The sequence below is a fragment of the Octopus bimaculoides genome, chromosome 14 (assembly GCF_046866305.1).
Source record: "Octopus bimaculoides isolate indiv1 chromosome 14, ASM4686630v1, whole genome shotgun sequence".
Taxonomy (NCBI): domain Eukaryota; kingdom Metazoa; phylum Mollusca; class Cephalopoda; order Octopoda; family Octopodidae; genus Octopus; species Octopus bimaculoides.
Window position 1 is genome coordinate 44,905,672 of NC_142941.1, and position 12,285 is coordinate 44,917,956.

A 12,285-nucleotide genomic window follows, 5' to 3' on the forward strand; every position below is an offset into this window, starting at 1 on the left:
TTACAAAGCTTTGGTTGCCCCAAGAGTATAGCAGAAGACACATGTCACAAGTGTCATGCAATAGGACTGAACCCAGATCCATGTGGTTAGGAAGCAAGCTTCTTAACCATACAGCCACACCTGCACCTATAATCCTTCATATGTATTTATATGATAATATGATAATAACTTAAAGTTATAGACCTACTTGAACTGAGGAATGATAGTCCTTTTACTTCAGCAAGCAACTGTGTTTGACCCCCAAGTAAAAGTAAAGGGAAGTTTTCCTTCTCAAGTCATACTGACTCATAAGGGCTGGTTTCCTGGTTTCCATGGTGTATATGTTACCAACCTGGACAGGTTGCCGGCCTGTTGCAGGATGGCTCATTTTTGTCAGCTAAGTTGATTGGAGCAACATGAAATGAAGTGTTTTGCTGAAGAACACAATGTGTCATTCAGTCCAGGAATTAAAACCACAATTTTACAATCATGAGTCAAACATCCTAACCAAGTAAGCCATGCACCTCCACCTTGCCCCCCTCCACCCAAGTAATAACTTGTAAATGAATTGTAAACTGTACAGTTAAGCCTTAATTATCTGAATGAAATGAACAGAGAGAGTTTTGACTAAATAACTGATCTGAGCACAAGCAATGGAAGTCATCCTGAAAATAATTGCATAAAAAAAAAAACATGCTTACAGACATTTTTATGTCATTCGGTTGATAAAAATGCATTCTTGTGTAACCTTCATGACATTTTCCTCATGATCCAGGTGCTGTTGAGTCTGACTCATCACCAAGCTTTGGTGCCTGAGGGTGCTTCAGAATATTGCGGGTGGACACTAATTTGTAATAATGCTAAAGTGGAGTTTCAAAATAAGTGTATCACTGTAAATCTGAGGATGCACCATTGAATAGTGAGAAGGTAGTGTCATCGAGTTAAACCCCTGAACGATGGGCATGTGTAGAGTATTACTTTTCTGTTTAATTGTCAATGGTGTTTGCTTTCTCTTCACTGACACAGTAATGGCAACAGACTCAAATTACTTGTAATGGATACATGCTCAGAAAAGTTAAAGAGTGACAAGGACTTCTCTGATTTTACCATGCTTTCAAATTTTTCAAACAAGCCATCAGTTTTACAAGTTAAAATTATTCTAATACTATTTAAAATGACTGACCAGGTGGTAAGCTTGTAGAACTATTGTAAGATCGGTCAAATGTACTTAGTGACATTTCTTTTTTTGGTGGGGGGGGGGGCTCTTTACATTCTCAGTTCAAATCCCACAGAGGTCAACTTTGCTTTTCATCCCTTCAGGTTTGATGAAATAAGGTATCAGCTAAATACTGTGTTCAATGTAATCAACTTGTCCCCTCCATTCGCAATTGCTGGCCAATGAACCCTACAATGGACCAGTGTCCTGTTCAGGAAAATGTGATCTTGGTCACTTATACCCCATGGAAATTGGACAAGCCATATGAGTCTTATGGCTCAAGAAAAATGTTTTTAAAAAAAATGACTGACTAAAATTAAGCTAACAGCCCAACTAAGATATGGTACTGTTGATAACTGTAGACAAAAGATGTGATTGACACAGCAGTGTCAGTAACATCTCTCTGATGTAACACTTTTGCATGTTCGTTATTGATTTGATTTTTCACTTTTAATCATTGTAAATAAGAGTCAAAATGGTAGCACCAGTATTATTCTCAAGTTTTGGTTACACATAGCAACAACCAAATAAATATTCATGAAGTTTTGAGATCTTGTTTGGATAAACCAAAATTCAGGTAACTGACTGTACATAAAGACAACCTTCACTTGAGTAAACACTCATACTTAATCATGACGGAAGAGTATTAGGTGTTTCTGACATGATGCAATATAATGTTTTCCCAGTGTGATTATAAAAAAACCCAAAAAACATGGTATGATATAAATGTTAGACAGCGACATATGCTACAATATCAAATGTGAGATATTTTTTAATACAATGTTGGATGTGATGAAATGTAATTTTTTAGACAGTGTGATAAAATGCAATATAATTTCAATGTTAGTATATTTAATTTATGTTATATATTGATATGTGGTATAACATATAACAGTAGGCAGTGAGATATATAACAGCAGGCAGTTAGATATAACACAAGGCTATATACAATATGACTAACTAGCTCATCTAACAGAACCAGTTGACAGTGAAAATATTCACATAAAATAATTTGATCGCAAATTTATTGTTTTTATGTTTATTTTATTTTAGCTTATTATATTTTATACATTTAGTTTTTGTCTGTTGTGGGAGTTGTGGCATAATGGTTGGCAGACTCATCGCTCTGAAGGATGAGAGTTCAAGTCCAGCCAATACAATTTTGCATTGGCAAACTTGGAAAGGTTCAATACAGCATAATAAACCTTACCAATTCGCATTTTCCTCACACACATACCTAAATTGGTCATTCCTGCACCCTGTGAAGAGCTTCTTGGTAGTAGGTTTTTGTCCTTTTTCTTGCATAAAGGTATCACAATGGGAATAATTTTTGTCCGAATGCTGCAATTTTGTGAAAACAGCCTCCCAACTGCTATGCTTCAACTCTCTTTAGATTTGCAGAAAAAAAAAAAATCCAGTTTTTTTTTTGTTGTTGTTGTTTTTTTGTTTTTTTCAAATTATCTGCCTTCACCTGACCCCAGCAAATTTTGACCAAGTTGCTATGGAATGGCCTTTGAAAATATTTAATCCATAACAGAAACAAAATTTGAATGAAATTTTAAAAAAAATAGTTGAACCAACTGTGAGGTCAAAGAAAGAAAACAGATGCATGGCTATTATTATTGGTTCTCCAAATGTACATTTGGAATGGACCAATAAGTTCTAGCATGCATTCACCATCTTTCATATAAGATGCCTTTTAAAATATATCATTGAGAACATGTCACAACTCTTTGAGTTTTCTCCTCCATTGTTTTTTTCTTTTTTTTATGGTTATATTTCCAAGAATTTTTTGTTTTTGTTTTTGTTTTGTTTTTTCTGTAAAGTATTTGAGTGAATGTTAAAACAATTACTGCCCAGTACATATAAACATCCTTTTCGTAATTAGTAAGAATTGGATTTTAGAATAATTGAGGGAAAGAAAATTGGTTCTAAAACTAAAAAAATATACAAAAAAAAAATGTTTTTTTTTTTTTTAAATGTACAAGCTTATCAAAATAAAATAATAAATAAGATAATAGTTAAGGAACTAATAAATAAAATAAATAAAAATTAAGACAAGCAGACATAAAATATCCAAAACAAAAGATACATACACACACACACACATACATACACACATACTCACACACTCACACACACATGCATACATACATACATGTGTATACATACATATATATACATATACACACACATATACATATACATAATGTATATATATATATATATACATGTATATATATATATATATATATATGTATATATGTATATGTATATATATGTATATATATATATATATATATATGTACATGCATATATGTATATATATATATATGTACATATATATATATGTATATGGATATGTATATATATATGTACATGTATATATGTGTATATATATCTATATATCTATATATGTATATGGATATGTATATATATGCATGTATATATATATATATATGTATGTATGTATGTATATATGTATGTATATATAAAACAGTCTAAAAGAAAATCTACTAAACAAAATAAAAATTTCTAGAAAACTAAAATTTAAAAAAATCTACCAAACAAAAAAAAAAGACCTGTTGTTTTTTGTGTTTTTTTTTTCCACCATGTAAACAGTTGATTTATTTACAATGACTTCTTTACATTGAAATACAACAACCTGAATGAGTGTTCTGGGGGAGGGGGGGTCTCTTCCTATGTGACACACACACAAGCAACCGACACGCTGCTCAAATTGCCTTTTTTTTTTTGTAACCCTGAGGTAGGATTAAATGAAGTATTTAGATACTAGATACTTCTCTCAACCGAGCTGTCTTTCTGGTTATCAAATCCAAAAGTTCCATAGTTGCTCTGCAAAAATATATTTAATCATAACTGTTCACCATTCAGAGACATGAGAGCTTTGCAACGTCTGTCAAAGGTAAACCAATTGTGCATTTGATTGTCTGTTATTTTTTTTTCTATTTTTTTTTTCAATTATTATTATTATTATTTTTTTCTGTTTTCTATCATTTTATCTTTTTTTGATTCTTTGAATTGGTTTCTTTGAATGAAATCCTTATATTTTGCTGTTTAAGGTTTGTCTTGTTCTTCTGAGAATAGAGAAAATCCTAGTTTACGCTCACATGTTGCTGTGTGAATATTATCCAGAATAACCACTGTCCCCTTATGGAAGAATTGAAGTCCAATCAGTTTTCTCCTCAGAGCCAGTGTTTGCCTGACATTCACTGTGTTCTAACATCAAACATCAGACAACTTCAACTCTTGAATTGACTGGATCGCTGGCTGGTTGGCAGGCTGGCTGGTAGGTTGGCTATAGTAGTGGCTTCAATGTTGTTGGTAAGTTGGTTCCTTCCCAAAAGAAGAGGATAATGAATGCAGTGATGGGAATTGTGGGTCTGAAACAAAATGAGGTAAATCTATGTTAACTGCTATGGACAGCAAGGAAAATTTGGTAAACACAAAAATAAAGGCTTTTGTTTTTGGTTTTTTTTTTTTGGTTTTCATTATTTTAGAGAGCAATATATAAAAAATATAACAGAAATTCATATTTTGATACATTTTATTTATCGACCCCGAAAGGATGAAAGTTAGCTTTATGGAATTTGAACTCAGAATATAAAGCTGGACAAAATACTTATCAGCCTTCTCTCCAGTATGTTAAATGCATGATTGTGAAGTTAAGAAATATACCTCACAACAACATATATATATATATATATATATATATATATATTTCTTTTTTTCTTTTAATTCATTAATTTGTTTCAATCATTTGTCTGCGGTTATGCTGGGGCACTGCCTTTAGTGGAACAAATCACACCAGGACTTATTCTTTGTAAGCCTAGTACTTATTCTATCGGTCACTTTTGGGGATGTAAACACACCAACATCGGTTGTCAAGCGATGGTGGAGGGACAAACACAGACACACAAACATCTATATATGTATGGCACCATGGGCAAGTGTCTTCTTCTAAAGCCTTGAGCCGACAAAACCTTGTGAGTGGATTTGGTTGATGGAAACTGAAAGAAGCCCATCAAAATATGTGTGTGTGTGCGTGTGTATACATACATACATATATATCTATGTGTATGTATATTTGTGTATGTGTTTGTTCCCCACCTCTACTTGACAACTAGTGTTGGTGTGTTTACGCCCTCATAACTTAGTGGTTCAGCAAAAGTAACTTAAAATAAGTGCCAGATTATTACCAAAAAAATTATCAGTATGGAGTCAATTTGTTCAACTAAAATTCTTCAAAGTGGTGCCCAACATGGCTGCAGTCTAATGACTAAAACAAGTAAAAGACAAAATATAAAATATATATATATACATATATATATATATATATATATATATATATATTGATGATGATGAGGAGGAGGAGGATGGAATTGTTCTCATTTCATGAAGAGAAATACATTTGAACAGAAATACTGAATTATCTCCCCTGTCATAAATGTAAATACGAACACTAAGTCCTAGAACAGAAACTACTAAGACAATAATATAAGAATGTGAAGAATAAAGAGAACCTAGATGGTAACAAATTTCAACTAAGGGTTAGAGGAAATGAACCCTTGAAAACATGAATCATAAGGCTTTTTATTTCCTGATTGTTACTATAACTACAGCAACTACTACTACCACTACTACTAAGATAAATCTTTCTACTATAAGCACAAGGCCTGAAATTTGGAGTTAGGAAGCAAGTCGATTACATTGATCCCAGTTCTTAACTGGTACTTTATTTTATTAGCACCGAAAGGATGAGCAGCAAAATCAATCTCAGTGGAATTTGAACCCAGAACGTAAATTCAGACAAAATACATAACAGCATTTTGTCCAGTATGCTTACGATTCCTACCAGCTCACCACTTTAATACTAATGTTTTCAAACTTTGGCACAAGGCCGGAAATTTAATGGGAGAGAATAAGTTGGTTACATAAACCCCCAGTGCTCAACTGGTACTTAATTTATTGATTCTGAAGTCGACCTCAGCAGGCTTTGAATTCAGAATGGACAGGAAACTTAACAGCGTTTTGGCCCACATGCTAACGATTCTACCTACTTTCCACTTTAATAATCCTTTCCACTATTGACCAAAGGCCTGAAGTGTTGGGGAGGGTATTAGTTGATTGCATCAATACCAGTACTTAACCAGTATTGATTTTCTTGACCCTGGAATGATAGAAAGCAAAGTCATCCTCAGTGGAATTTGATCTCAGAATGTAAAACCAGAAGAAATGCCACAAAATATTTTGTCCAGCATTTAATGGTTCAGTTAGCTCACTGCCTTAATAATAATAATAATAATAATAATAATACATATATATATATGTATGTGTATATGTTTGTGTGTCTGTGTTTGTCCCCCCAACATCGCTTGACAACTGATGGTGGTGTGTTTACGCCCCTGTAACATAGCAGCTCGGCAAAAGAGACCGATAGAATAAGTACTAGGCTTCCAAAGAATAAGTCCTGGGGTCGATTTGCTCGACTAAAGGCGGTGCTCTAGCATGGCCACAGTCAAATGACTGAAACAAGTAAATGAGTAAAGAGTAAAAGGTTAATGTAATGCTTATTTATCCACATTGTTTTACATTAATCATTAATCTTGCATAATCTTGTAGCTTCGAGATTTCTATTATGCAATTGTTTATTCTTGGAATGACATTGTAGGGTAGGTGTAAGAAGCAGAATCTAGCTGATCTGGATATGAAATAGGTAGAATATTCAGGCTAGATGTGGATGATTGAAATGGTAAAGGGTTGAATGCAGTGTCCCAGCATTGTTGCACCTAATGAGTGAAAGCAATAAAAGAAAAGAATGAAATACAAAAGCTTGTATGAAAATCTGTCCCTTGGAACCTGTCTATGATCATGATTCTATGATCATGAGCTGCAGAAACTTAAAATAAGCTTGAAATAAAACTCAAAATTCTAATGGAATATTCCACTTTCTCTTTTACAAATGAAATAATAATGAAATAGTCAAATCATGTTAGCTAATAGTTTTCATTGATGTGATTGTTTATTTTTGGAATGACATTATAGCTTATTGGATATAAAATAGGTAGAATGTTTGGGTTGAATATGGCTGATTTAAATGCTAAAGGGCTGAATGCAGTGCTCCAGCAAGGCCACAATCTAATGATTGAAATCAATAAAAGAAAATCTATCTCTTAGAATCTGTCTGTTTTTCCTTACTCAGATATATTTGTTCTATGATCATGATTTGCAGAAACTTATAATAAGCTTGAAATGAAACGCAAAGTTCCAATGGAATATTCCACTTTTTGCTTTAGAAATAAAATGATAATGAAACAGAAAAATCAAGTTAGCTAATAAAAAAAAAAAAATAATAATTATAACAACAAAAAGCTGAAATATTTCTCACATGTCAGAATAATCCTGATGTTTCATGATTCTTCTGTTCCCATGATAGGTAGATATATTATAAAAGATGTCTGGTCTCCCTCACTCCAATTCTATCAGTTGATAAGCTGACATTATTACATCACTCTGATAGTCAGGCAACTAGAGAAAGTCTCATGACATAAGAGTTTTTCTTCCACTGCTTTGCCACCATGTGCCACTGTTGTTTGGGGAATTTATATCTGAAGAGAAACGTGAATGGAAATCAACATAAAACTTTATGTAATCTCTTTTCACATAATAAGCAGATAATTTTACTGCACAAATACACACACATATATACATACATCTATAATATATATATATATATATATATATATATATATATATACACACACACATACACACACACATGCACACACTCGCATACAATCATATTTGCATGCATTCAATTTTAGATCACAAGCCACAAACATATTATGATAGCTAGGCAATCAATTCCTATATTGGCAAGATTAGCAAAATTATTAAGCATTAAACAAAACACTTTACAGCATCTAGATGTGTACTTTTACATTCTGAGTTCAAATCCTGCTGAAGTCAACTCTGCCTTTTATTCCTCCAAGGTTATCTTTACCTTCTTTCATTCTTTCAAAATGGATAAAATAAAATACCAATCAAGTCCTGTGGCTGATTTAATACATTCCTGTAAAGCATCTTAAATGGGAACGGATTCATAATAGAAAATGAAGACTATGTCTTCCACCCTTCTGTGGTCAACAGATAAAATACCAGTCAAGTATTAATGTTGACACAATTAACTATACTCAACTTAAAATTTGCTACCCTGTGCCAATGTTACAGGTAGTCAATTGAAGTAAAGTGTTACTCTATCTGAAACTTACACTCTTAAACAAAGTAAGAAAATCGTTTGGATTATTTCATTTTTGCTATGATCTATTTTCTGACTAGTTTTATTGCTCCTTATAAAACACCCCCAAAACCAGCTTCGGTTGTCATCCTTTTGCACCAGTCATCTATATCATCTTCTGAACCTTGAGTACCAGTCAAGTGCAGGAGTTTATCTAATATTCCTATAAAGACATCTGACTTAACTCCTCCATAGTCAGAGTACAAAACCTGCATCCCTCTCCCTGTGTGGCAGAGTAGGCTCATCAAACCAATATTCACAGCCTCCAGATCAGACTGCGGTTTGGGGGAAGAGAACATGCTGAGGTCTTCATCCTGCTGTGAACTGAACTAAAGCAATACAATCCAATCAATAAAGACATCTCAGATGTGAATCATCATCATCGTTTAACGTCCGCTTTCCATGCTAGCATAGGTTGGACAACTTGACTGAGGACTGATGAACCAAGTGGCTACACCAGGCTCCAATCTGATTGGAATTGTAAATGAAAACTATGACTAGGCTTGTCTTTCATCTTCAATAAACTAATTGTTAAGTTCTTGGGTTGATTTTGTTGACTGTTCTCTTCTATCAAATAATTGTTGAATATTCCAGCAGTTTTGAAGAGAAAGGTTTTTTATCAATACCATTGATTCCAGTACTTGGATTGTACTTTATTTTATTGGCTCAAAAGGATGCAAAGTAAACTTCACTTCAGCAGGATTTGAACTCAAAATGTAAAGAGCTAGAAATATCATTAGGTTTTTTTTTATCTGACACTAACAATTCTGCCTTTCATCCTCCTCTCCATTATGATCATCATCATTATCATCTATCATCATCATCGTCGTAGTTGTCATCGTCATCATCGTTGCTGTCATCGTCATCATCACCATCATCACTATCATCATCATCATCCTCATTATCATCACTTAATGTCCGTTTTCCATGCTGGCAAAGGTTGGACAGTTTAACAGAGGTTGGTCATCTGGAGAGCTTCTCAGGCTCCAATTCTCTGTTTTGGAATGGTTTCTTTGACTGGATGCCCTTTCTAATGCCAGCCACTGTACAGAGTATACTAAGTGCTTTCTCTGTGGCACCAGCACCAATGCTTTATACATGGCACGTGCATAGGTGCTTTTTACATGACACCAGCATGTGTGTTTTTTATGTAGCCCCAACACGGGTGCTTTTTACATGTTTTTTTACATGTTTCTGTCACCTAATGGTTTGGCAAAGGAGGCCAATAGAATGAGTACCAGGCTTTAAAAAAAATAAGTACTAGAGTCAATTCATTCTCCATTCAACTAAAAATTCTTCAAGGCAGTGCCCCAGCATGGCCGTAGGATAATGACTGAAACAAGTAAAAGATAGAATACATACATACATATATATATAGGCATAGGAGTGGCTGTGTGGTAAGTAGCTTGCTTACCAACCATATGGTTCCGGGTTCATTCCCACGGCGTGGCACCTTGGGCAAGTGTCTTCTACTATAGCCTCGGGCCGACCAAAGCCTTGTGAGTTGATTTGGCAGACGGAAACTGAAAGAAGCCCATCATATATATGTATGTGTGTGTCTATGTTTGTGTGTCTGTGTTTGTCCCCCAAACATCGCTTGACAACCGATGCTGGTGTGTTTACGTCCCCGCAACTTAGTGGTTTGGCAAAAGAGACCGAAAGAATAAGTACTTGGCTTCCAAAGAATAAGTTCTGGGGTCAATTTGCTCAACTAAAGGCGGTGCTCCAGCATGGCCGCAGTCAAATGACTGAAACAAGTAAAAGAGTAAAAGTATATATATATATATATATATATATATACATACAAGGGAGATAAATCTTGGTATTAGTGCTCTAGAATAAATAACATTGGGCCATCATCTTGGTACCATTATGTAAATGAGCTGTGTCAACCACAAGTCTCAATAACATTTTAATGAATGCATTTCTGCTACTATCATCAACAGTTTGGAAGGGAGAAAAGAGCGAATTGTTAGATTACTATGAAGCTAATTGATTCAGTTCTTATCCTCAGCAACTGAAAAATGTCCTCTTGAGCCTGAATTTCACAATGATACCAAACACATATGAATATTTTTCCTTACATTTCTTTTCTTTATAATCCATGCTATACTGGTAGTCTAATACTCTAATACTAACGTATTGTACTGGTACTAGTACTATAGTCCTGTATCAATACTTTAGTGCTCTCGTACCGAATCGGAACCCGAGTACTCGAGTAATGTATTGATAGTGTAGTATAATGCAAGGGAGATAAATCTTGATGATAGTTTCATACTTTCAGTTCTTTGGAGAACAGAAAACTTAGAAACCATAAGTTCATTTCATTTCCTTTTAATTGTATAAAGCGTATGGCTTAGTTCTCTGAATATCAATTCTCAAGGGAGAAACAAAACTCTCTCTTCTTTTCTTTCAAACAAAGAACAAGAGCTTAAAATGCTAGAGTCTTCACTCCTCACTGCAAATAAATTGATCAACCTCTTCTACAAACTCTCATATGAACTGATTGTTGCCAACACGACCATCAGCCAGTTGCCAACACTGACCATCAGGCCTCATTATTTTAGATTAGTGGAGGGTAAGATAGTAAGAGAATATGTTTAACTCCAATATATCATGGCACCAGTGGTTTATGGTGGGTGAACCGCCACACCCAATGCCACCAAATTTCAAGCAGGATTATAACAAAAGTTTTCCATTAAGATTTGTGATTAAATTAATGAATAAGGTTAATATTTATAATGAATTTGCCATTTTCAATAGGTGTGCAGCACACACCTAGTACACACCTAGTACACACCTGGAACATATGCTCCTGCATGGCACATACTTTACAACATTAAAGTGAAAAAATGTTAAATTACGACAATTTATTTTTTATTTGTGTCTATACTTTATTTTATTGATACCAAAAAGAAGAATGGCAGAGTAAACTTTGGCAAGATTTGAACTCAGAGCATAAAAGTTCATAAAACTTAATATTGCAAGGCATTTTGCCTGACACTCTAATAATCCTGCCAGTCTGCAAACATCACAAAATATTGCACAATACTTAAGTCAGGTTTTCGTCTGTCTTTACGTTCTGAGTTCAAATCCCACTGAGGTCGACTTTGCCTTTCATCCTTTCAGGGTCGATAAATTAAGTACCCGTTGCGTACTGGGGTAGATCTAACTGACTGGCCACCCCCTCCCCAAAAATTTCGGGCCTTGTGCCTAAAGTAGAAAAGAATACTTATGTCAGGTGGATTTTTTACATTAGCACAAGGTAATAAGACTTTTGCTACCACCACAAGATCTAGTCCTTGCAACAGTGTTCTGGCTTGTGTGCCTCAATGACTTTGAAAGCTATGGCAGCAGTACACAAGCCCCAAATAGGGCCTCCCATACTGAGCAGGTTAAAGGATGGAAACCAGAACAATACAGATCACTTCTTCTCAGAGATAAAAATTGGTTTGCATATGGTTAACACATACCCAGAAAAAAAACTTATGTTGCAGGAGTATAAGTGGCAATCCCAAACAAACAAAACTTAGAACAGTGGAGAATGGAGAAAAGTTATCACTGACCAATGCTCCGCAGAGAGTGAAGGGTTTACATGAAATTAAATAAATAACGCTTTTGGAAACATAATATAAGGAAATAATCTATTAAACAATTGAAAAATGTAAGACCACAACTGGTTTTGTAAGACACTACTTTCAATATATTTACTGGAAGAATGAAAGGTGAAGTCCACTTTGGTAAGTTTCAAACTTACAATGTAAGGGGACAT

At 34.3% G+C, this 12,285-nt stretch overlaps 1 protein-coding gene across 22 annotated transcripts in view; it reads right to left on the reverse strand.

Moving 5' to 3' along the window:
• Positions 1-2,218: 2,218 nt before the first annotated feature.
• The window catches only part of LOC106872895 (protocadherin beta-15), a 181,419-nt gene continuing 171,352 nt past the window's right edge, over positions 2,219-12,285 (reverse strand). For all 22 annotated transcript variants that reach the window (XM_052973036.2, XM_089362766.1, XM_089362764.1 and 19 more), the window contains 2 exons: positions 7,605-7,824; positions 2,219-4,599 (listed from right to left, as the gene is read on the reverse strand). The gene's annotated coding sequence lies outside the window, so the exon portion shown is untranslated. The remainder of the gene's footprint in view (positions 4,600-7,604; positions 7,825-12,285) is intronic.